Here is a 26,607-nt window from a genome sequence, read left to right as displayed (position 1 = left end):
CTGTGCCAGTGTCACTGTCTTTGCTAATTGTGCAACAGTCCTGAATTGGAGAGTTCTCAAGGGATTCTGACCATTGGTTTTATCTCTGGAGATTCACCAGAGAATCCACTAGGAATCATAGAAGCTAAATCTTGAAGTTTGCGCAAAGGAATATAGGATCGTACTGATGCATGGCCATTAAATGCAGGTTTTGCTTCATCCCGTGAATCAGTGGACTGCTGAACACCACTTCCATCCTGCAGATTGCAGCTTTCTCTTCCACAAATACTCTGACCAGTCCTGCTGTTTGGGCCATTGCCCTCAGAAATATTGAAACCCAGTGAATTTGAAATTTGTTGTGAATTATCAAAGGGCAAAATGCTACCCACTGTCAATTTATATTCACAGACACGATCCATCTTTCCTGATTTCCCACCTAAGAGGAGGAAAAAAAAACAACTGGTTATGAAAGTGCTGCACATACAGGAATTGTCAGTTCAGCTGGAACATTTTTACCAATCATTTATGAAAGACTTTAATATCAACTGGCATTGCCATGGTGATTTGTCATCAAAAACTTATACTAATAATTCTAAATTTAAAAAGCGTTTATAAAAGTTAGGTTAAAAAAATCAAAACGATATTTGATATTTGAAGTTATAAAGCAGTGGTGTAAAATAGCCTACCTCGCTAGACAATGAAGATAATATTTTTTCTAAACTTGAAATTTCCTACAATAATGTGCAAGCATCTGTAAAAATAAATAATGACTATGGATATTATGTCCTAGCTGTCTGCATGATATGCAAATCAGTATGCAAGCCAGGGCAGTACTATATGGAGAGCATGCCATTGCCCATACAGGAGGCTTCCCCCCACCCCTCCAAGCAGCTGATGAATCCAAAGAAACAGTTCAGCACCAGTGACATCACAGGAGTTATCAGTCAGCGTTGAACTCAATGTAGGACTGCCTTGGGGTCTCCAGCCTCGGATATTTCCCTCAGGGTTTACTCCTGAAGCCTTTATCATGAGTAGGTACAGTCGCAAGGCAGTGGAAAATTGACTACTGTAGATTTTAACAGATATCAAAGGCAAATTCAATTTTGATAAATTCCACAGAAATTTCAAGTTCACCCAAGAATACATTAAGGACACTTAAATTACTTTACCAAATGTACATTATGATTTGGTATCTGTGAGCAGCTCGGAATGTTCAATAGAAGTTGGCTTTAGCAATAGCACCCCCTTCAGATGATAAATTAAGAAGTGAAGACAGCTTGGGAATACCAGCATTCCAGGGTGTTTGCTAGAAAGTGCAAAGAACCACAAAGTTTCAGAGGAGTGACTCACCTGAGACTGTGGTTAAAATTTATCACTTCTGGTACTGATTTTATTTGCCAAATAGTGGAAAGACAATGTTAGTGATTTCTGGGTTAAAGACATATACATTTAACAATTGACTTTAGCTACCAGTCTTCACATCTGAAAATATATTGTGCATTTAATTTGCAGTGCAGTTCTGAACAATGGGCTCCTAAAAGCTGTGAATCAATGCTGATTAAATTTCATTTGGATGTCTGTGGGGTGGAGGTGAATCAGAAGGTGGGAAGGTTGTATGTAGTTTCAAAGAAAGCATTGTCCATACATTGCAAATACAGAGTTGTCCTTGGATATTTGGCACATAAAATATGGAGCCTCACATTGGGCCAGCAGACCTTTCCACCAAAAGCACCTCCATATGATGCCTGCAGTACCTTGTTTTGTCGAATAAAGAAGCTGCTTTGTATTACCAGTACTTTTCTTCGGCGATTTCACTCACACAACATTTGGTGTCAGAAATGGGATACCCTCGTGACCCATCGTGTTTCCAGTGATCTTAACAGTCTAAAGTAGGTGAGTATTTTAAAAAAGTAGCACTCACACTTGGATATGTCCGGGTCGGTGGTACACGGGAACACGAAGTATCACAAACACAGAGCTGAACTGGTAGATATAAAAGTAGTGTGTGCGCATGCATGTGTGCTTACTTAAGTGGGGAAACTTTGCGTGTTAATTTAGTGAGACGGAGCCACCAGTTGCAGAGTGGTCCCAAAGGGGTTGTTTAGTTTGCCAGTGACTAGGGCACGAGGCAAGGAATTGCTGGAATAGACATGGGAGGGTAAAGGAGTTGATATGCTACAAGTGCGGCCTGTTGGGACATGGTTGGAGGCAGTGTCCAAAAAAAGAGGAAAGAAAAACAGGTGAACGTCACAGCAGACCCGCAATCTCTCACCCCATTGGCGCCCAGTCTGATCAGCGATCAGATCAGATCACAGAGCTAGTACAGCTGGCTCCTAGGTTGGAAAAAGATGTGGTGGCGGCCCCCACTGCCAGCACTGGTGGCCCGCGGATGTACACAACAACATTGTTAGGGGGCCGGCAATGCGATATGTTAGTGGACATAGGGGCATCAGTATCAATAACTGATCTACCCTCGCCAACAACAGGACAAGCCATTTATGTTGGGGGGGGGGGGTGGTAGGAGAGAAAACAGTGAAACCAGAAAGAACCGAGTCGCAAATACTTGAAATCGGCAGAGTGCAGCTTCCAGTGTTTTGCTGAGTATGTCCAAATAATGAGGGCACTATCCTTGGAATAGACATCCCAAGGGAAGCAGAGGCCATTATAGATCGGGGAAAGGGAGAAATAATATGGACAAGTCAGGGGCAGCAAACATGTACAACCAATAGAATACACAACCTAGCTAGCAAAATCACTGATCTTCAAAGACTGCAGCCAGCAGTGCGGGCTCGACACAAACAAGATTGTGGTCAAGTAAAGATAATCCTGGTTAAAATAGAGGGGGTCTGTATATAAACCCCATAAGCAGTAGCCGATAAAAACTGACGCATTGACCACTGTCTAGGGTATATTGAAGGAACTAAAACACCTGAGAATACTCAGAGAGACTGTGGCATCTACTAACTCGCCTAGATGGTCAATAAAGACCAATGGCTATCAATTAATAATTGGCTATAGAGCCCTTACAACCATCCTGAATAGCCTGTCTCCAGAACATAAAGTGTTTCCAGTGCTGGATATTGTTACTGGATTTTGGGGGCTCCCCTTCACACCCGACTCCCATGACCAATTTGCCTTCACCTTGGGTGGGCAGCAAAATACATGGGCCAGATTCCCTCAGGTATTCCACAATAGTCCAGTCATTGTTCATAAAGTCTTTGGAAAAGCTCAATCTAATGCCCTCCCAGTCGATACACTTACAGTATGCAGATGATCTACTAATCACTTCGGAAGATGAAGGTGGTAATTTAGGGACGATAGCCAGTGTTTTAGAAATAATGCGAGAAGAGGTGACAGTAATTATTAGCTCACCAGAACAGAGAGAGTAAGGAACAGAAAGGAAATTAATCAGAATCAGGTTTATTATCTCCAGCATGTAACATGAAATTTGTTAACTTAGCAGCAGCAGTTCAATGTAATACATAATCTAGCAGAGAAAAAAATAATAAACAAGTAAATCAATTATGTATATTGAATAGATTTAAAAAGTGCAAAAACAGAAATATTGTATATGAAAAAAAGTGAAGTAGTGTCCAAAGATTCAATGTCCATTTAGGAATCGGATGGCAGAGGGGAAGAAGCTGTTCCTGAATCGCTGAGTGTGTGCCTTCAGGCTTTTGTATCTCCTACCTGATGGTAGCAGTGAGAAAAGGGCATGCCCTGGGTGCTGGAGGTCCTTAATAATGGGTACTGCCTTTCTGCAACACTGCTCCCTAAAGATGTCCTGGGTACTTTGTAGGCTAGTACCCAAGATGGAGCTGATTAGATTTATAACATTCTGCAGCTTTTTTCGGACCTGTGCAGTAGCCCCTCCATACCAGACAGCGATGCGGCCTGCCAGAATGCTCTCCATGTACAACCATAGGATGTTTTTGAGTGTATTTATCAACATGCCAAATCTCTTCAAACTTCTAATAAAGTATAGCCACTGTCTTGCCTTCTTTATAACTACATCAATATGTTCGGACCAGGTTAGATCCTCAGAGATCTTGACACCCAGGAACTTGAAACTGCTCACTCTCTCCACTTCTGATCCCTCTATGAGGATTTGTATGTGTTCCTTCACCTTACCCTTCCTGAAGTCCACAATCAGCTCTTTCGTCTTACTGACGTTGAGTGCTAGGTTGTTGCTGTGGCACCACTCCACCAGTTGGCATATTTCACTCCTGTACACCCTCTCGTCATCACCTGAGATTCTACCAACAATGGTTGCATTGCCAGCAAATTTATAGATGGTATTTGAGCTATGCCTAGCCACACAGTCATGGGTATATAGAGAGCAGAGCAGGGGGACATACCCGAGGTGCACCAGTTAATTGTCAGCAAGGAGGAAATGTTATCACCAATCCGCACAGTTTGTGGTCTTCAAGTTAGGAAGTCGAGGATCCAATTGCAGAGGGAGGTACAGAGGCCCAGGTTCTGCAACTTCTCAATCAGGATTGTGGGAATGATGGTATTAAATGCTGAGCTGTAGTCAATGAACAGCATCCTGATGTAGGTGTTTGTGTTGTCCAGGTCTAAAGTTGTGTGGACAGCCATTGAGATTGTGCCTTCATTGATCTAATTTGGCGATAGGCAAGCTGCAATGGGTCCAGGTCCTTGCTGAGGCAGGAGTTCAGTCTAGTCATGACCAACCTCTCAAAGCATTTCATCACTTTCAATGTGAGTGCTACAGGGTGATAGTCATTAAGGCAGTCCACATTATTCTTCTTAGGCACTGGTATAATTGTGGCTTTTTTGAAGTGGGAACTTCCCCCCGTAACAGTGAGAGGTTGAAAATGTCCTTGAATACTCCTGCTAGTTGGTTGGCACAGGTTTTCAGAGCCTTACCAGGTACTCCATCAGGACCTTCCAACTTGTGAAGGTTCATCCTCTTTAAAGACAGCCTAACATCAGCCTCTGAGACAGAGATCACAGGGTCATCAGGTGCAGCAGGGATCTTCACAGCTGTAGTTATGTTCTCCCTTTTCAAGTGTGCATAGAAGGTATTGAGTTCATCTGGTAGTGAAGCATCACTGCTATTCATGTTAATCAGCTTCGCTTTGTAGGAAGTAATGTCTTGCAGACCCTGGCAGAGTTGCCGTGCATCTGATGTTGCCTCCAACCTCATTCAAAATTGTCTCTTCACCCTTGAAATAGCCCTCCGCAAATCATACCTGGTTTTCTGGGACAAGCCTGGGTCGCCAGACCTACGGATCTAGCCTTCAGCAGACAACGTACCTCCTGGTTCATCCATGGCTTTTGGTTTGGAAATGTACAGTAGTCTTTGTGGGCACACACTTATCCACACAGATTTTAATGAAGTTGGTAACATCTGCAGCATTCTCATCCAGGTTCGAAGATGAATCCTTGAATACAATCCAGTCCACCGATTAAAAGCAGTCCTGTAAGTGCTCCTGTGCTTCCCTTATCCATACCTTCTTGGTCCTCACCAGTGGTGCTGCAGTCTTCAGTCTCTGCCTATACTCAGGGAGTAGAAGTACAGCTACGTGATCAGACTTCCTGAAGTGAGGGCGTGGAATAGCATGGTAGGCATTCTTGATGGTGGTGTAGCAATGATCCAGTGTGTTGTTTCCTCTGGTATTGCAAGTGATCTGTTGATGGTAGTTGCTTAGTGATTTTTTTTTTCAGACTGGCCTGGTTAAAATCTCCCAAAATGATGGTGATGGTGTTAGCGTTAGCGTGTGCTGTTTCGTGCATGCTGATCCCATTGTTCAGATTATCTAAAGCCTGCTTGACATTGGCCTGAGGTGGAATGTGAACTGCTACCAAAATGACGCCAGAGAACTCCCGCGGTAGGTAAAAAGGACGGCACTTTACTGCTTGATATTCCAGGTCTGGTGCGTAGAATTGGAACACCACGGATACATTTACGCATCAAGAGTTCATCATGGAGCATACTCCCTCTACCTCTGCTCTTGAGAGACTCTATAGATTTATCTTGACGGTGTATAGTAAACCTGTCGATCTGAATCGCTGCATCCAGTACGGAAGAGGTTAACCAGGATTTCATGAAACACAGGACACACACGGTCCTAATGTCCCTCTGATTCAGCACCCTAGCTCTGAGATCATCTATTTTATTCACCAGAGACTGCACGTTCGCCAGCAAGATAGTCGGTATAGAGAGTTTAAAACCCCCAGTTCCTTAAATGCATTTGTAACCCCAATCTACACCCACACTTCCTCCAAGGTGTCCTCCATGGGCACTTCCAAACACAGTGTTGTTTCCATCGGTTTTAAGCAGCGATAGTTCGTTTAAACGCATTAAGACATCCTTGTTGACTGTACTGACCTTGGAAGCAGTTGTGTTTTTCAGTTGTATCAGGCTGAAACGACAATATTTAATTGTATCCATTGAAACTACCGCTGCTACTCGAGATGTGCCTAGGTGCCCTGGAAGTAGAAAATGAGTAGATAGACAGTACTGTTAAGAAGGCAGCAGGGAAACAAGAGGCAACTGGAATTGCAAGTGTGCAGGGAGGAACGAAGGAAGCCACTTTAGTAAAATCATATGAAGAGATGGAGGCAGAAAAGGAGAAATATCAAAGAAAGGAGGGACCATAAGGGAGCTGGTCACGCGAGGAGGAAGGAGTCGTGGCACCACCATGTATTCAGCAGATACTACTGAAGTTATATCATGGGGTGATACATCAGGGGAGGCAGAACATGATCATGACCCTCCAGCAGGACTGGTGGTGGCCAAAGATGGGCGGGGATGTTGAAAAATTCTGCCGCTGTTGTATCTTTTAAGCCCAACATAGCCCTGGTAAAGGCAGAAAGCTACAGCTGGCAGATCAACCACAGCCAAGGGGACCCGGAGAAAATATCCAGACGGGCTTCACAGGGCCCCTACTCAAAAGGTGGGGGGGGAGGGGGGGGCAGGGGGGGGAGCAACTGTCTAGTAATTATGGATCACTTCACCTGGTGGGTAGAGGCTTTCCCAACAAGGGACTGCACCGCCAGCACCGCTGAACGGATTCTAGTTCAGGAATTCCTCGCAAGGTGGGAAACCGCAGTTCAGGTGGACTCGGATCAGGGAGCACATTTCACAGGGAAAGTGGTAAAGGAAATATACTGACTGTTAGGGATTGGCCCAGTACACTACCACCCTCAGAGTTCAGGAATGGTAGAAAGGATGAACCGAACAATCAAGAATGCCTTAGACAAAGCTATAGCTGAGACAGGAAAGACATGGATTGATGAGATTACAAGCAACCCCAAACAGCACACTGAGTTTCAGCCCCTACGAATTATTGATGACACTCCCTTATGGGATAACTACAGGTTATGGGAAGCCTGGGATTTACAAGGATAGAACAACACAGTATGTGGAAGACCTCTGTAACCAACTTAGTGTTCAAGGACCGAGCAAAACAACATCAGCACATTGCCAATCAGAGAGCCGGGGGAAAAGCAGCTAGTTCTCCCTCAACCAGATGACCAAGTCATGGTGAGGGTAGTGCCTGAAAAGGGAGGGTTTGCTCCAAGATGGATAGGACCACAGATGATACTTTTTACAACTGACACTTGTGTCTTTGTGCAGAGTCAATGAGGCAGCCAGAGGAAACAATGGACTCAGGTTAAACTGTATGACTCACCTTCTTGTTGCTCCCACAGAGCAGGGGATCAAATGTACCTAGTAACCATATAATTACAGAGAACCTCAGAGATGAACACCAGCCAGCTACACCAGACCTGACTAGAGCTGGTGAACACATACCCACAGGAAACGCAAAGGCAGAAGACACCGAGAACGTGACAGAATCCCGTCAATAGTATGTTAAAGTGTGATGGTGATAGTAGTCTGTAATGAAAGCTGGTTGAAGGTAGGTGACTAGTTTAATGGCATAGAACTGAAAAGATATTGGGGAAAATAGAAGGAGAGGGATTTAAGTTAAAGCAGAGACAGCAAGTTCCACAACTTCGATGGCATTTCAGGCTGAGAAAGATTGCACATGGCATCTGAAGGTAGTCACTCCCAGCCTAAATGAGGAGTGAATACAAAGGAGCTGGGCCCTTTCAGAAATCAAGCCTGTGATCGACTGGACAGTTCAGAAGGGGATGCCACCAGGGAGAGGTCCTTGCAGTCATTCAAATAGAGACCACCCCAACCCCTTCCTGTACATTGATGAGAGGGCCTGCGAGCCTCATGCACTTACCTTGCTGGTGCACCTGGAAAGAGAAGAGTATTAGCAACCAGAGAATGGAGGGGTGAGGACAAGGAATGTGATTAAACTGCAATCGGCCTGCAGGGGAAGAACCAACAGGAATACAAATGAAGCTGCATTTCCAAGACTGTTGCTCAAATTTCTGGAATAATCTCTCTGCTTAGCATTTTGTTGGTAGTGATTAGGGATGACAGGATAAACATGGAGGCACACAAAATAATTGAGGGGGGGAATTCTGAGGCAGGGCATTTTTTTTGCTGCCCTATTTGAGTAGATCTTCCTTTAGGTTGGCCTTTCCTGGTCCAGGAAGGCCAAGAGGAGAGACTGTTAGAGTGATTTTTGGGTTAAGGACATATACATTTAACAATTAACTTTGGCTACCAGTCTTCACATCTGAAAATATATTGTGCATTTAATTTGGAGTGCAGCTCTGAACAATGGGCTCCTAAAAGCTGTGAATCAATGCTGATTAAATTTCATTTGGGTGTCTGTGATGTGGATATGAATCAGGAGGTGTGAAGGTTGTATGTAGTTTCAAAGAAAACATTGTTCATACATTGTAAATATGGTGTTTGGCACATAAAATATGGAGCTCCACAGTGGGCCACCAGACCTTTCCACCAAAAGTGTCTCCATAAGATGCCTTGTTTTATTGAATAAAGAAGCTGCATCTGTATCTACCAGTAATTTTCTTCGATGATTTCATTCACACAACAAAGTGACCCTTTCCTGGTTAGTGTCATATATTGCCTTATTTAAGCAAAGCCCACCATAAAGCATTTGGAAAAAGGCTGATATCTTAAAATATATTTTTAATCAAGGTGTCAGTCACAATTTTTGTGAAGAGGAAATGGCCATTTTGGTCTTCTAAATTTATAATCCAAATAAGGATATTGATACTAGTGATACCACTCTACTATTCGATAAGACACTGCCTAATCTTTGGCCTAACAATCCACAACCATTGCCAGAGCTTAGTGGGTGACAAATATGGTGGTGAGACGAAGCAGAAAATGTCAACTTGATAAAGTGACAACTATGCTGTATAAGAGAATGCTAAAAATGTTAATAAAAATTTATTTTATATGCATAAACTTTGATTGGAGTAGTACGCAATGCAGTAGAAGCATTCCCATGCAAGTCTGGCGAACAGCTTTAAAAACCCAGCCTCCATAAGAGGGGTACCGTTTAGTGGAGTGGTTATCATGGGAGCAGTTGTCGTCGGAGTAATCTGAGTCAGAGTGGTAAGGCTTACGCTCAACAGGGCTTCTGCAAGAACAGGCAGAGGCAAGGCAAGTAGTTAAATTCATTCTTTATTTCTTATTTAACTCTTGACAGAATAGGGGGTATGTCTACAAAGCCAATGTTCCTTTCCAGGTGTCAGATACAAGTTTTCCAGGAGACTCTATAGTTAGGGAGACTAAAAGGCAATCTTGCGCACACAAAAAAGAAACATGAATGGTAGTTTGCCTCCTAGGTGTCAGGGTTCACGACGTTTATGAACACATCCACAATATCCTGAAAAGGAAGGATAAGCAACCAGAAGTCATGGTACACACTGGTACCAACAATATAGGTAGAAAAAGGGAGGATGTCCTGAAAACAGAAAGCAGAGAGCTAGGAGGGAAGCTGAAAAGCGGGACCTCAAGGGTAATAATCTCGGGATTGCTGACTGTGCCACGCAACAATGAGGACAGGAATAGAATGAAGTAGCAGATAAATGGGTGGCTGAAGAATTGGAGCAGGGGACAGGGATACAGATTTCTAGATAATTGGGACCTCTTCTGGGGCAGATGTGTCCTGTACAAATGGGACAGGTTGCACTTGAATCCAGGGGGGACCAATATTCTTGCGAGCAGGTTTACTAGAACTGTTGGGAGTGGTTTAAACTAATATGGCAGGGGATGGGAACCAGGATGATAGAGCTGAGGATGAGCCAGCAGGTTTACAAGTAGATGATGAGTGTAACATGAATGAAAGGAAGGACAAACCAATGATTTGGTACAAATGCAGACAGAGCAAAGAGTTACATTGTACCAGAGGCAAAATTCAAAAGGGCAAAGAATGCAGGATTGAACGTGCAAATGAAATTTGTTGGTTTGCGGCAGCAGTACTGCACAAAGACAAATCTAAAAATAACAAAAATAAATAGAAAGTGCAAAAGAAAGGAATAACAAGGTAGCATTCATGGACTGTTCTGAAATCTAATAAGGAAAATTGTTGAATGCAGGTCTTCATGCATAATTGAGAAGAGTTGCCCCCCTCCCAAAAAAAACATGTCCTTGTCTTATGCCACATCAATAAAGTATCAATCCTATTCAGCTTCCAGCTATTTATCCAGTTTACAAACTGCTTCAAGTTTGTGTTCAGTTCTGTTAAGTTCCAACTTTATTAAAATGTCAACATTGCTAAAAATCTGCCAGCCATGAAATTCAGTGAGATTTATTGAGCACAATTAACTTATTACAAATCTGTCCAAATTCAGTGATCACTTAACAGTAGGCCCTTCTGACAAATGTCAAGCTCAGTAGCAACATTCTCACTTTCGAAACAGAAGTTTGTGTTTAAGCGCCACATCATGTCAGTCATCTGCAAATCAAATGTTCCATTAGCACACAAAGCATTCTGGGGAATACTACTAGGACTAATACAAGACAGAAAATAAATTGCAGGAATATGGGAAAGGGTAATTACACGCTTTCCCATAGCCCTGCAAAATCTTTTCTTTCAGATACCCATCCCACTCCCTCACATACCCAATAGTTGAAATAGTCTCCAATATTTCATTTGATAGTGGCTTTCAGCCCTAACCACTCATTGTGTTTTCTTCATTATTTTTGAAACCAGTCACCTTTATTCTACATCTCCTGCAGCATGACACTTTGCCAATACTCTCTATTTACTTCCAATTGTACTCAATTTTCAAAGTATCACCATATCCTCGTCACCCGCCTTATTTAAGGACAACTGTTCTGCCCTCTCCAGTTTATTCACATAATTAAAGTTCCTCATCTTGTACACTGTACCCAAAAGGCTTGAGATCCTTTTCTAAAATGTGGTAACCTCAACAGAATCAAATATTCCAGTTGTGGCCAAATTAGTCCTTTATAAATGGTTCACAACTCTCTGGCCTTTGTACTCCATGCCTCTATTTTTGAAGTACGAAATTCTAGATTAGGCTTTAAAAAAAAAATCATCCTGCCAATTTCAACAAGTCCCAATGTTTGATTTTGTACTCACTAGATCAATTTTTCTGTTAAACACTTCTCTGATTTTAGCATAAATTTAACCTGCCAGTTTTCCCCAATTCCACAAAGTTGTCCATCCTCACTTAGAAATGTAATACTTTCACAATACCAAGGTTTGTGTCATCATTCCAATGTATACCAAAATTTCAATACAAAGTTATGCACCCAGAAAGTATTTTTAACCTAGAATTACGTCCAGTACCACATATACAAAATCAGTTCCATTAACTTGTATTTTTAAAAGGCAAACATTTTCAAGTAAAATAATGTTAAATACTAAAACTAAACAAATTTATTTGCAGGGGTATTTCAGACTAAATAAAACTAGAGAAAAAAAAGACAAACACAAAGCATACAATTCATTAATAACACACATAAAAGTTGCTGGTGAACGCAGCAGGCCAGGCAGCATCTCTAGGAAGAGGTGCAGTCGACGTTTCAGGCCGAGACCCTTCGTCAGGACTAACTGAAGGAAGAGTGAGTAAGGGATGTGAAAGTTGGAGGGGGAGGGGGAGATCCAAAATGATAGGAGAAGACAGGAGGGGGAGGGATGGAGTCAAGAGCTGGACAGGTGATAGACAAAAGGGATACGAGAGGATCATGGGACAGGAGGTCCGGGAAGAAAGACGGGGGGGGGGGGGGGGGGGAAGAGAGAACCCAGAGGATGGGCAAGGGGTATATTCAGAGGGACAGAGGTAGCCTCCAACCTGATGGCATGAACATTGACTTCTCTAACTTCCGCTGATGCCCCACCTCCCCCTCGTACCCCATCTGTTACTTATTTTTATACACACATTCTTTCTCTCACTCTCCTTTTCTCCCTCTGTCCCTCTGAATATCCCCCTTGCCCATCCTCTGGGTCCCCCCCCCCCGTCTTTCTTCCCTGACCTCCTGTCCCATGATCCTCTCGTATCCCTTTTGCCTATCACCTGTCCAGTCTTGGCTCCATCCCTCCCCCTCCTGTCTTCTCCTATCATTTTGGATCTCCCCCTCCAACTTTCAAATCCCTTACTCACTCTTCCTTCAGTTAGTCCTGACGATTGGACAGAATGATATATATATATCACACACACATAGAACAGTCCAAACTAAAAAGGGGAATGGGTGAAAATGAGGCTTTCTGATCAAATCTGGAGTGAGACAAGATTGCTCTCATCCTTTTTCTTGACATGCAATAAAAGGGTGATAATCCCAGGCAGCAGGGGCATTGTATATAGTTCTCTATAAGAAGTGAGTGCTAACTTTATACACAGATAGCATTACCTCTTCTGCTCAGACTAACTCATCAGATTGATGAATATCTGCAAATCGACTGAACTGGCCTCAGGAGCCCAAGTCAACCCCAGCAAAAACAAAGCCATGCTTTCGAGCCACGGGTCTTTAGATGCTGTGATTCTAGTTCAGAGTATCCAGGGAAAGTACCGGCTGAAACAGACAGACAAGGTGTAGCAGAGTTTGGAAATGTGCATGTGGCATTCCCTCTTAAAGGCAAGAAAGAACCTCATAATCATGACAAGGTGTTCACACTATTGTTATACAGTGATGTGGCCTATACTCAGACCCAGCTCCTGAAATGTGGCAGTCATCTAAGATGACTGCTAGTCAGCTGCAGATCCAATGGGAATAGTCAGCTGTGAGGATGTAGTGTGCCATGTCTACAGAAAAAGAGGTAAGAAAAAACAATGTATCCCTCACCCTCAAAAGATATCAGCAAAAAATTTTTGGTTAAAGGTGTTTTCATCAGACAGCAGTCTGCATAAAATGACTTTCCTGAGAGAGACAATGTATCTTGTTGGACGGTTCTTCAAAAAGACTGACAGTCTCATCATTAGAATCTCAAACAAGTACCAAGATCTTACTTGGCTACTGGTGACAAAGGCCCTTCCCAACATATCCCTAGAGTTAGACATAGTTGGAGACTTAATTCCACCTTTGCAAAGTCACTATGTGCATGGGTTTGTAGACTACATTCAAAGGAACTGTGTAATAGAACTATACTCCATGGGACATACTGAGACAAGCATTAACTACTGCTATAAGATCAATGAACTCAAAGACACACTTTCAAATCCTAAAACATTCTGGTCTTTCTCTGCAGGGAGATGACTGTAAATGAATGCTGCTGATTAGTATTTACTAAATTTGTAAGGATGCATGTTTAGGAATGCACTAAACCTTGGTGAAGCCAGAGAAAACACCCAATGTGGAATGACCACAATGTCTTCCTGTTATTGGACAAAGTCCTGTTATCCTATCATCTATATACTACTAAAACTCTCATGCTCTGTCTGTTTGTGACCTCCAATTAGTGCAAACGGTGCATTACAGCGGCACTTTTTTTAGCTAAATCGAATTAAAATGCACTAACTTACAGAATGCAGGCAAAGTTCAGGGTCATATATTTGTATAAAATTGCTCATTCACCAAAAATCAACAGGCTGCCTTTCACCCAAGACCCAATCGGCCATCATGGAAATCGGGACGCGACAGCCTGAGACATGCGCACGGCTAGCCTCAGCAGCGACACCTACCGGAGCAAAAGGGCAGGGCAGCTCTATTTCGAGGGGTCACATTCTGCTAATCACCATCAGCATGTGCAGGATTGGGACAGATCTAACTGCCACCCATTAATAAGAGATAATTAAATCTTATTGTAATGGCATACTCCGAGACATCCATAAAACCCTTTGCTGCAGTCGAAGGACAGCAGTGACTATATCACATCTATTTAAGAGAGCGCCAACCACATCATCAAGAATAATCAGCATCCTTTGGTGCTTCTTATCTTCTATCCAGTATTAGGGTAAAAAAAAATGGTCAGCCTAACTATGCCGCGTGGAAAGGGAAGGGGGACATTATGGTCAAGAGATGATGCCAAACATTGGGAAGCGGCAAGGAGAGGGAGAGAACAAGAATCGGATGAGGCCAGGGCCACATGACTCCAGGATCAAAGAGTCAGGACAAAAAAAGATGAGAGAAGAAGAGACAGAGGAGGAGAGGCATGCACATCTCCAGGGTCAGAGACAAACAACAAACAGCAGAAGAGATGAAGAGACGGGGGATGAAAGGGCTGCATGTCTCCAGAATGACAACGAGAGGCCCAAGGGTAGAACAGCAACATTCACAACACGCAGGAGGAACTCAGCAGGTTAGGCAGCATCCATGGAAATGATCAGTCAACGCTTTGGGCCAGAACCCTTCGTCAGGACTAAAGAGGGAAGGGGCAGAGGCCCTATAAAGAAGGTGGGGGGAGGGTGGGAAGGAGAAGGCTGGTAGGTTCCGGGTGAAAAACCAGTAAGGGGAACGATAAAGGGGTGGGGGAGGGGAAGCAGGGAGGTGATAGGCAGGAAAGATGAAGAAGGAATAAGGGAAAGCACAATGGGTTGTAGAAGGAGGTGGAACAATGAGGGAGGTGATAGGCAGCTGAGGGAGGGGGCAGAATGAAATAGGGATGAGGGAAGGGAGGGGGAGGGAATTACCGGAAATTGGAGAATTCAATGTTCATGCCCAGGGGCTGGAGACTACCCAGACAGTATATGAGGTGTTAGAAACATAGAAAATAGGTGCCATTCAGCCCATCGAGCCTGCACTGCCACTCAGTATGATCATGACTGATCATCCAACTCAGAACCCTGTACCTGCCTTCTCTCCATCCCCACCGATCCCTTTAGCCACAAGGGCCATATCTAACTCCCTCTTAAATATAGCCAATGAACTGGCCTCAACTGTTTCCTGTGGCAGAGAATTCCACAGAGTCACCACTCTCTGTGTGAAAAAGTTTTTCCTCATCTCGGTCCTAAAAGGCTTCCCCTTTATCCTTAAACTGTGACCGCTCGTTCTGGACTTCCCCAACATCGGGAACAATCTTCCTGCATCTAGCCTGTCCAATCACTTTAGGATTTTATACGTTTCAATAAGATCCCCCCTCAATCTTCTAAATTCCAGTGAGTATAAGCCTAGTCGATCCAGTCTTTCATCATATGAAAGTCCTGCCATCCTAGGAATCAATGTGGTGAACTTTCTTTGTACTCCCTCTATGGCAAGAATGTCTTTCCTCAGATTAGGGTTGCTCCTCCGACCTGAGTTTAGCCTTATCATGGCAGTAGAGGAGACCATGTATGGACATATCTGAATGGGAATGGGAAGCGGGGTTGAAGTGGGTGGCAACTGGGAGATCCTGTCTGTTGTGGCGGATGGAGCGGAGGTGCTCGATGAAGCGGTCCCCCAATCTGCGTTGGGTTTCACCAATGTAGAGGAGGCTGCACCGGGAGCACCAGATGCAATAGATGACCCCAACAAACTCACAAGTGAAGTGTTACCTCACCTGGAAGGACTGTCTGGGGTCCTGAATGGTGGCAAGAGAGGTGGTGTAGGGATAGGTTTAGCACTTACGCTTACGGGGATAAGTGCCAGGTGAGAGATCTGTGGGGAGGGATGTGTGGACCAGGGAGTTGTGGAGGGACCGATCCCTGTGGAATGCGGAGAGGGGTGGCAAGGGAAAGATGTGCTTAGTGGTGGGGTCCTGTTGAAGGTGGCAGAAGTTGCAGAGGATAATGTGCTGGATCCGGAGGCTGGTGGGGTGGTAGGTGAGGATGAGGAGAACTCTGTCCCTGTTATGGTGACAGGAGGATGGGGTGACCGCCGAAGTGCAGGAAATGGAGGAGATGCGGGTGAAGGCAGAAGGGAAACCATGATCCTTAAAGAAAGAGGACATTTGAGATGTCCTGGATGGCAGATAAGCCAGAAATGATGCCATCAAAAGTGTCCTTCTGTATTTGCTTTGCTACGCGTCGTTCTTCTTTAATAAACTGAGGTTTTCTACTTCAGTTTCCAAAGCAAAGCGATACTAATAGCATTCAAGAAAATTTAATGTTCATTCTGGTCACAATCAGATTGAACTATCCTTCTCTCAAAGAATGCCTCAATGGGTCACCCCGTTGTCTTGTTCCCTATTAATGCAGCGAGGGGTTCAATTGGGCCAGCTTAAAGTCTCTGAACTACCACCTGTGCAACCCAGTGGCCAACACAATCGACCACTGCTATAGCACCGCTATACCACCATCGAGAGGGCTTACCGTACCATCTCATGTCCATACTTTGGAAAGACCAATTAACTGGCTGTACTTCTACTCCCTGAGAATAGGCAGAGACTAAAGACCGCAGCACCAGTGGTGAGAACCAAGATGGACAAGGGAGGCAGAGGAACAGTTACAAGACTGCTTTGAGACAGTGAACTGGACAATATTCAGGGATTCATCTTCGAATCTGAATGAATATGCCACAGTTGTACCAACTTCATCAAGACTTGTGTGAATGAGCATGTTCCTTCAAGAACACATCAGACATACCCAAACTAAAAGCTGTGGCTGAACCAGATTCGTAGTCTGCCGCAAGCTAGATCTGTGGCATTCAAGACTGATGATCCAGAACTATACAAGCAGTCCAGGTACAGCCTCAGGAAGGCTAATTTATCAGTGAAAAAACAATTCCAATTCAAGTTTCACACGTCAGCTCTGGTAGGATTTGCAGGCCATTACTTCTTACAAGTAAAAACCTAACATCATGAATGGCTGTGATGCTTCACTCCCAGATCAGCTAAACACCTTTTATGCATGCTTTGAAAAGGGAGAATAAAACTACACCTGTGTAAAACCCTGCAGCATCTTGTGACCCTGTAGTCTGACGTCAGAACATCATTCATGAGGGTGAACCCTCATAAGGTGTCAAGCCCTGATGGTGTACCTGGTAAGGCACTGGAAACTTGTGCCAACCAACTGGTGGGAGTGCTCAAGGTCATCTCCAATCTCTCACTGCTGCAGTCAGAGGTTTGCACGTGCTTCAGAAGTCAATACTCATACCAACGATCAAGAAAAGCAGGGTGAGCTGCCTCAATGACTATCGCCCAGCTGCACTCACATCTACTTTGATGAAGCGCTTTGAGAGGTTGGTCATGGCCAGAACCTACTCCCACCCATTGTAATTTGCCTATCGTCAAAATAAGTCTACAGTGGATATAATCTCCACTCAGTCTTCGATCACCTGGAAAACAGCAATATCTATGTCAGACTGCTGTTTATTGATTACAGCTTAGCATTCAACACCATATTTATTGCTTATTTATATTTTCCTTACTTTTTGTATTTGCACACTTCGTTGTCTTTTGCACATTGGCTGTCCACCCTGTCATTGACTTCATGGATTTTATTATGGTTATTGGATTTATTGAGTATGCCTGAAAGAAAATGAATATTAGGGTTGTATATGGTACTATATATGTACTTTAATAATCAACTTACTGAGAGCTTGTTGATTAGTACTAAGAGTATAAAGTTCAAAATCCTAGGCCTCTTCAGTGCAGATTGGAAATAACATCTTCTCACTGACAATCAACACTGACACACCTCAAGAATGCACACTTAAACCCACTAATCTACTCTCACTACACCCATGACTGTGTGGCAAGTCACTGATCAAATGCCATCTATAAATTTGCCAATCACATAACTATGCTTGGCAAAAATTCAGGAGGTGACAATGAGGCATAAAGGAGTGAGATAAATCAGCTTGTTGAGTGATAATGCAACAACAATCTTGCATTTAACGTCAGTAAGACCAAAGGATTGAGTGGGACTTCAGGAAGGGGAAAATAGAGGGAACACACACCAGTCCTCAGCAAGGGATCAAAAGTGGAAAGAGTGAGCAGTTTCAAGTTCCTGGGTGTCAACAACTCCAAAGGTCTCTCCTGGGCACAACATATTGATGCAATTACAAAGAAAGCATGACAATGGCTATATTTCACTAGGAGTTTGCGAAGACTTGGTATGTTACCAAAGACTCACAAATTTCTACACAGATTTACTATGGAGAGCATTCCAAGTGATCCCATTACTGTCTGGTGTGGGGGGGACTCTGCACAGGATTGGAAAAGTTGAAGAAAGTTTCAAACTCAGCCAGCTCTAGTATGGGCACAAGCCTTCTCAGCATCAAGGACAGCTTTGAAGGCAATGCCTCAAAGAGGAAGCATTTGTCATCAAGGACCCACATCACACAGGACATGCCCTCTTCTCATTGCTACCATCAAGGAAGAGATACAGGAGCCTGAAGACACGCATTCAACAGTTTAGGACAGCTTCTTCTCCACCGCCAGATTTTTGAATGAACAATAAACACATGTACACAACCTCACTGTTTTCTTTTTAGTTCTCTTTTTGCAGTATTTTATTATGTATTGCGGCCGCAAAATAACGAATTTCATGACGCATGTTAGTAATATTAAACCCAATTCTGATTCTATAGCCTCTCAAACATTTCACTAAGTGTTTGGAGCTACTTTATTAAGACACCTGTACACCTGCTCATTAATTCAAATATCTAATTAGTCAATCATGTGGCAGCAATTAAATGCAGAAAAGCACGCTGGCATGGTTAAGGTTCAAGAGCACGAACACAACAGGGGAGACTATGGAAAGGAATAAACAGTTGATGTTTCAGGCAGAGACCCTTATTCCCTTTTATTCCTCTCCGCAGATGCTGCCTGACCAGCTGAGCTCCTACTGTATCTTGTGTGTGTTGCTCTCCGGATTTCCAGCATCTGCAGAATCTCTTGTTGTCAAGAGGTTCACTTGTTGTTCAAAGATCAGAATTGGGAAGAAAAGAGACTTTGACCATGATTGTTGCTTCTAGACTGGGTACTTTGAATTTCTCAGAAACTGATCTCCGAGGATTTTTAAGCAGAACAGTCTCCAGAGTTTACAGAAAATGGTTCGAGAAACAAAAAGATATCCGGTGAACAGCAATTCTGTGGTCAGATGAGAATGGCCAGACTGGTTCAAGTTGAAAGGAAGGCAACAGTAACTCAAATAACACCAAAGAGCATCTCTGAACGAACAACATGTTGAACCTTGAGGTGGGTGGGCGGGCTACAGCAGCAGAAAACGACAAACACTGAGTGGTCATTTTATTAGGTACAGGGGGTACCTAATAAAATGACCAGAGTGTACATTAATTTCAGAACTGTCTCTTTGGGCAGAGGTTTCTTAGGTTAAACAGTGCATTATAACTGTAATGCTTAAGACTCCTTGTGTAAAGCAAGATATGCTTCTGTTGTACAATCCAATGCAAAAGTAGCATAGCAAAGATCAATTCAGGAGATGACAGGCTATATAGATTAGACTCCCGAACCAGCATGAATAACTTCACCCACCTCAACTCTAAATTGATTCCACAATCTTTGGACTCACTTTCAAGGGCTCTACAGCTCATGTTCTCAGTATTATTATTATTATTTTGTATTTGCAGTTTGTCTAATTTTGCACATTGGTTGTTTGTCAGTCTTCGTGCAGATTTTTTCACATTGATTATACTGTAATTTTTGTTCTACTGTGAATCTCAAGGTAGTATATGGTGATATATAAGTACTTTGAAAATAAATTGACTTTGAACTATGAAGCTTGTTCAGAAATGAGAACATATCTATCTGTATCGCAACTTCATTGTGCTTCAATAGTTTTACTTTTATGTGTGAATTTTTAGTGAGTTATTAGAATCTTTCTCTCATGTAATATGCTATTTAATATTGTGTTTATTTTTCTCCTTATTCAAACATTATCAGTTATTACAATGCATAATTTATTCTTTTTGTCTGCAGAAATTTGTCTATCAACTTTCTACAAAAACTAAAAATACTAGCATATCTTCCTTAAAGTGTTATTTTAGTTATGGATGCTCTTTTTGGTAAACTTCAATGCAATATTTTAACATTGTAAATAGGGTATTCAGGAACATTAAATTATGAGGAGATTCAACTCATTAATTCACAAAACACCGCCAGATGAACTTCAAACCAGTATGTGGAAGATCACACACTATCCAGACACAGCAGCACGTTCAAATAGCTACATACAGGGCCTTGTAAAAGTATTCAGCCCCCAATCCTTTGTTCACATAAATCAGTACACCAACCAGGGATTTTTGATTAATATAACCGAGAGTTTATATTTGTAAATCCCATCTTTTTCATCACAGTAGAGCCCAAAAAAAGGGGAAGATTGTAAAACATGAAAAACTAAATATTCAACAACTGAAATATCAGCACTTCAAAAGTATTCATCCGTCTTTGCTTAGTACCTAGTTGGACCATCCCTTGCAGCTATAGTCTCCATTAGCATTGCACAACGTGATGGAGGAATATTTGTCCATTTCTCTTTGCAAAATTGCTCAAGTTGTGCCAGATTAGTTGGAGAACGGCAATGGATAGCAATTTTGAGGACTGCCAGAGATGTTCAATCAGTTTAAGTCAGGACTCTGGGCTACTCAAAGACATCAATGTTCTTCAGTCGAAGCCTTTCCACGGTTGCTCTGGCAGTGTGTTTTGGGTCGTTATACTGCTGAAAAAGGCAAACTTCCACCCCAGTTTGAGCTTTCCGACAGAGGCTAGCAGGTTTTATCCAGGATCTCTCTGTATTTAGCAGTATTTGTCTTCCCATCAATCCCAATCAGATTTCAAGCCCCTGCTGCTGAAAAGCATCCCCATAGCATAATGCTTCCTCCACCATACTTTACAGTAGGGATGGAGTTACCTGGTTGACGCACAGTAATAGATTTATGCAACATATACTGCTTATTGCTGAGGCCAAAAAGTTCCATTTTAGTGTCATCTGACAACAAGACCTTCTTGCACATCTTTACAGCATCTTTTAAGTGATACTTTGCAAAAAGTCTTTACAAGCAAGGACATGCTTTTTTTAAGCCAGCGCTGCTTCTTTGCCACTATTTCATAAATACCCTTTTTGTGCAAGACCTTAAGAGTTTGTGGGGTCAAGGCCTTCAGCTCCAATTGCAGCCACTGACTTCAGCAGCTCTCTCAGAGCGACTGTCAATATCATAGTAGCCTCTCTTAAAGTACCATTCTTCTCCAGCAACTAAGTTTAGAGGGGTGGCCTGACCTAGACAGCGTGGCTATGGTTTCATATTTTTTCACATTTTCAAGATGGACTGCACTGTACTCCAAGGTATGTTCAATGCCTTTGAAACATTCTTATACCTTTCCCCAGATTGGGGCTTCTCTACTATCATTTTCCTGACTTGCCCTGACTGCCCTCTTGTCTTCATTTTGGTTGGTCTGTTGAAAATCTACCATACTGTTGCAGCTTACACAGAGGGGGAGTACTTATTCAGGTGACTCTCCAATTTTCTACTTCAACAAATTGGGTGTGTTAGTAAGGAAAATTAGCACAGTAATTACAAAGGGGATGAATACTTTTTCAGCCTCACAAGAATATTTTTATTTTTTAGTATAAATTGTTGAGAAGTTGTAGAATATCTCTTCCTGCACGCATGCAGAGCTCGTTGACTTTATTAACTTTGCCTCCAACTTTCACCCTGCCCTCAAGTTTACCTGGTCCATTTCCGACACCTCCCTCCCCTTTCTAGATCTTTCTGTCTCTGTCTCTGGAGACAGCTTATCCACTGATGTCTACTATAAGCCTACGGACTCTCACGGCTATCTGGACTATTCCTCTTCTCACCCTGTCTCTTGCAAAAACGTCATCCCCTTCTCGCAATTCCTCCGTCTCCGCCGCATCTGCTCTCAGGGTGAGGCTTTTCATTCTAGGACGACGAAGATGTCCTCCTTTTTTAAAGAAAGGGGCTTCCCTTCCTCCACCATCAACTCCGCTCTTAAACGCATCTCCCCTATTTCACGTACATCTGTTCTCACTCCACCCTCCCGCCACCCCACTAGGAATAGGGTTCCCCTGGTCCTCACCTACCACCCCACCAGCCTCCGGGTCCAACATATTATTCTCCGTAACTTCCGCCACCTCCAACGGGATCCCACCACTAAGCACATCTTTCCCTTCCCCCCTCTCTCTGCTTTCCGCAGGGATTGCTCCCTATGCGACTCCCTTGTCCATTCGTCCCCCCCATCCCTCCCCACTGATCTCCCTCCTGGCACTTATCCGTGTAAGCGGAACAAGTGCTACACATGCCCTTACACTTCCTCCCTTATCACCATTCAGGGCCCCAAACAGTCCTTCCAGGTGAGGCGACATTTCACCTGTGAGTCGGCTGGTGTGATACACTGCGTCCGGTGCTCCCGATGTAGCCTTTTATCTATTGGCGAGACCCGACACAGACTGGGAGACCGCTTTGCTGAACACCTACGCTCTGTCCGCCAGAGAAAGCAGGATCTTCCACTGGCCACACATTTTAATTCCACACCCCATTCCCATTCTGACATGTCTATCCACGGCCTCCTCTACTATAAAGATGAAGCCACACTCAGGTTGGAGGAACAACACCTTATATTCCGTCTGGGTAGCCTCCAACCTGATGGCATGAACATCGACTTCTCTAACTTCCGCTAAGGCCCCACCTCCCCCTCGTACCCCATCTGTTATTTATTTTTATACACACATTCTTTCTCTCACTCTCCTTTTTCTCCCTCTGTCCCTCTGAATATACCCCTTGCCCATCCTCTGGTTCCCTCCCCCCCCTTGTCTTTCTTCCCGGACCTCCTATCCCATGATCCTCTCGCATCCCTTTTGCCAATCACCTGTCCAGCTCTTGGCTCCATCCCTCCCCCTCCTGTCTTCTCCTATCACTTTGGATCTCCCCCTCCCCCTCCAACTTTCAAATCTCTTGCTCACTCTTCCTTCAGTTAGTCCCGATGAAGGGTCTCGGCCTGAAACGTCGACTGTACCTCCTCCTAGAGATGCTGCCTGGCCTGCTGCGTTCACCAGCAACTTTGATGTGTGTTGTAGAATATCTCTTTTGTTTTGACATGATGCGCAATGTTTTGTAGATTACATCAAAAATTCCACTTAAATATATTAAATTTAGATAATGAGGAAGTAAAATGTGAAAATAGTTGTGGGGGCTGAATACTTTTTCTAGGCACTACATAGTGATTCTTATATTCTCATTTATATTGCCTCTAAACCCAATTTTTATTCCTCCGATTACATTCACTTGTCAAATTATTCACTTTGCTATTCCAATTACAAACTTATGTGTTCTCACAGTTTTTTTAAAAATATGCCATAGTTATCAAGTTTTTCCAATTCTGATGGGTTATCACACCAGTTTTGTTTTTCCCCAGAATACTGTCCCCGACCCAAGATTTTGTTAGAATTTGTTCTTTTTTCCTCTTTAGAGTTCAAAAAAAGTTAAATTATCAAAGTACTTCTATGTCATCATATACAATCCCGAGATTCATTTTCTTGCTGATATACTCAATAAATCCAATAAACATAATAGAATCAATGAAAGATCTCACTAACAGGGCAGATAACCTGAGCGCAAAAGACAAACTGCGCAAATACTAAAAGAAGATAAAAAAGAAATAATAATAAGCAACCAATATCGAGAATATGAGAAGAGAGTCCTCGGAAGTAAGTCCATAGGTTGTGGAAACAGTTCAGTGATGGGGCAGGTGAAGTTATCCCCTCTGGTTCAAGAGTGTATAGGCTGAGGGGTAATAACTATTTCTGAGCCAGGTGGTGTGAGGCCTCAGGTTCCCCTACCTAGCAGCAAGAAAAGAGCATAACCTGGCTGGTGGGGGGTCTTTGATGATGGATACTGCTTTCCTGCAACAACATTTCATGCAGATGTGCTCAGTGGTGGGGAGGGCTTTACCTATAATGGACTGGGCCAAATTCACTACTTTTTGGAGGATTTTCCGTTCAAGGACATTGGTGTTTCCCTACCAGGCTGTGACGCAGCCAGTCAATATACTTTTGACTACATATCTAAGGAAGTTAGTCAAAGTTTTGGTTGTCATGCTGAATCTTTGCATACTACTAAGTAGAAGCACTTTTACTTCTTTAGCTCTTCTATGAATGCATAAAGTAGAATTCACAGAAGACCCAAAGGAATCAAGGTATGCATACACATAAACTGTTTTATAATTTCATTATATATAAAAATTACAAGACTAAAGGGAGAATATTCTTAATAACTCAAGACTAAACTAAGAAACAGCAGGTTGTCCCAAGCTCTGCAAAGCTCAAGCTACATCATATCTGGAGTACCACATTCAATTTTGGGCATGGCACCTTTGAAGGCACTGGAAGGAGAACTATAGTTTAATATGTCACCATGGGTTAATTTTTAAACTGGAGAATGTATAAACTGTAAACCACAAAATTTATGCAAAAAGTTAAAGGAAAATTTATCTGAGGTTTTAAAATTTTGTAAAGGATTTAGTGGCTTAAAAAACTTTCTTCCTCAAATGGTGGACAATTCATGAGCAAAGACACAAATTTAAAACTAAAATCAAGTCATCAAGGAAGAAAATACCAATACACAAAAACTGGTAGACCCACAAAAACCTCTTCAACAAATATGACACCTCAACATCTACAGAACCAGTTATAAATCTAGTCTAGTTGTTCCATTAGCATCTACCTGACACTGGAATATTGCCCAAAGTATGCCCTGTCCAAAAAAGACGGGCCAAATCCAATCCTGTTAATTACTATCCAATCTACTTTTAATCATTACAATAATGATAGAATCTATCACCAGTACTGTCCAGCAATATCTACATATTATAACCTACTCATTAATGCTCATACTGGGCTCACTGGAACCATTCGTACTCCTGACTACATCACTGCCTTGGTCTAAACATGGACTATTGAGCCAAATTCTAAAGACAGTGAAAGAGGTTGGCCTTGGCATCAAAGCAACATTGGACTGAGTATGGCATCAAGAATCCCTGGTAAAACTGGGCTTCAAGTTGAAAACACTCTAAAAGGTGGAGTCATACTTTTCAAAGGACGATGTTTGTGGTTGGTGGAGGTCTGTAACTCCATTCTGAGGACATCACCATACAATTCATCAGGGCAAACTCCTAGAACCAACCATCTTCAGCAACTTTAATGACCTTCCAGAAATGGTATGTTCAATTCCTTTCATGACTCTTCAGAAAATAAAGCAGTTCATCCTTGCATGGGTTGGTAAGTGACAAAAAACATTTGCATTATCACAGGCAATCACCTCCAACAAAAAGAATCCAACAACCTACTGTTAAGATAGCCAAATTACTTCCCATAAATATCCTTGGGAATTACCATTGACCAAAAAACAATCTGATTGGTTTCATAAATGCCATAACAAGAATGGGTATCTTCCTATGAGTGATTTATATCTTAACATCCGCTTTCCACTATCAAGTACAGGTTTCAAGGGAGGCACAGTGATGACGCTAACAGAGCTCCTGGCCTCCATTGCTATCTATGGAGAGTTTATACATTCTCCTTTTAACCATCTGGGTTCCCTCTGGGTACTGCAAAATGCCTTAAGTCTGCAGGTCAGTGAGTACCTCTTATCCAAATGCTTGGGGCTGGAAGAGTTTTGGATTTTTTTCTGAATTTTGTATTTTTCCATATTCACACACTCACAAATAAATAAAATGAGATAGCTTAGGATCGCCATTATTTTTGTCTCTGAATTTAAGTTCTACTTGTAAGTAGTTTTTGTCATACACTTGTTCATCACAAGTTTACTTAACAGCAAAAATTATTACATACTATTAATATAATGAAAATATAAAGTATGCAGGGTAACAAAAGCAACACAGCAGAATCAGAAGTATACCTGAATCAGCTTTGAACAGTAACAAACAACAGCAGGCTTTCAGTCTCCATCTACAATGCTGTGTTTTGATTAAAATGTATTTGTATTTTACTTTTTGTTTTTATACTTTACATAAAATCTATCAGCATTGTAGACTTGTTCTGGTGTTAGATTTTCATCAACACTAAAAAAAAATGTAATGCCATTACGTAAATTATAAAAACAAACAAAATCATAGCACCAGAATAAGCCTATATTTTCATGATCAGCAGACGTTTCAAAAATTCAAAGCCGTGCCTTTAAAAAGCATGGCATTGCCTTTACTTTCTTAGGAGTTTGCAAAGATTCAACATGACATCTAAAACATCTGACAAGATTCTAGAGATGTGTAGTAGAGAGTATACTGACTGGCTGCAACACAGCTTAATATGGAAACTTCAATGCCCTTGAACAGAAAATCCTACAAAATGTAGTAGATACAGCCCAGTCCATCACAGGTAAAGCCCTCCCCATATTGAGCACACCTGTATAAAACAGTGCCACAGGAAAACAACATCCAGGTCATGCTC

At 42.5% G+C, this 26,607-nt stretch overlaps 1 long non-coding RNA gene across 2 annotated transcripts in view; it reads right to left on the bottom strand.

Moving 5' to 3' along the window:
• LOC140200394 (uncharacterized) overlaps positions 1-26,607 on the bottom strand; it is a 42,016-nt gene continuing 15,409 nt past the window's right edge. For both annotated transcript variants that reach the window (XR_011886614.1, XR_011886615.1), the window contains one exon: positions 1-415. This is a non-coding gene — a long non-coding RNA (uncharacterized lncRNA). The remainder of the gene's footprint in view (positions 416-26,607) is intronic.

The sequence above is a fragment of the Mobula birostris genome, chromosome 7, assembly GCF_030028105.1.
Source record: "Mobula birostris isolate sMobBir1 chromosome 7, sMobBir1.hap1, whole genome shotgun sequence".
NCBI lineage: Eukaryota > Metazoa > Chordata > Chondrichthyes > Myliobatiformes > Myliobatidae > Mobula > Mobula birostris.
Note: the sequence above shows the minus strand (reverse complement) of the source record. Positions and strands in the feature narration are given on the sequence as shown.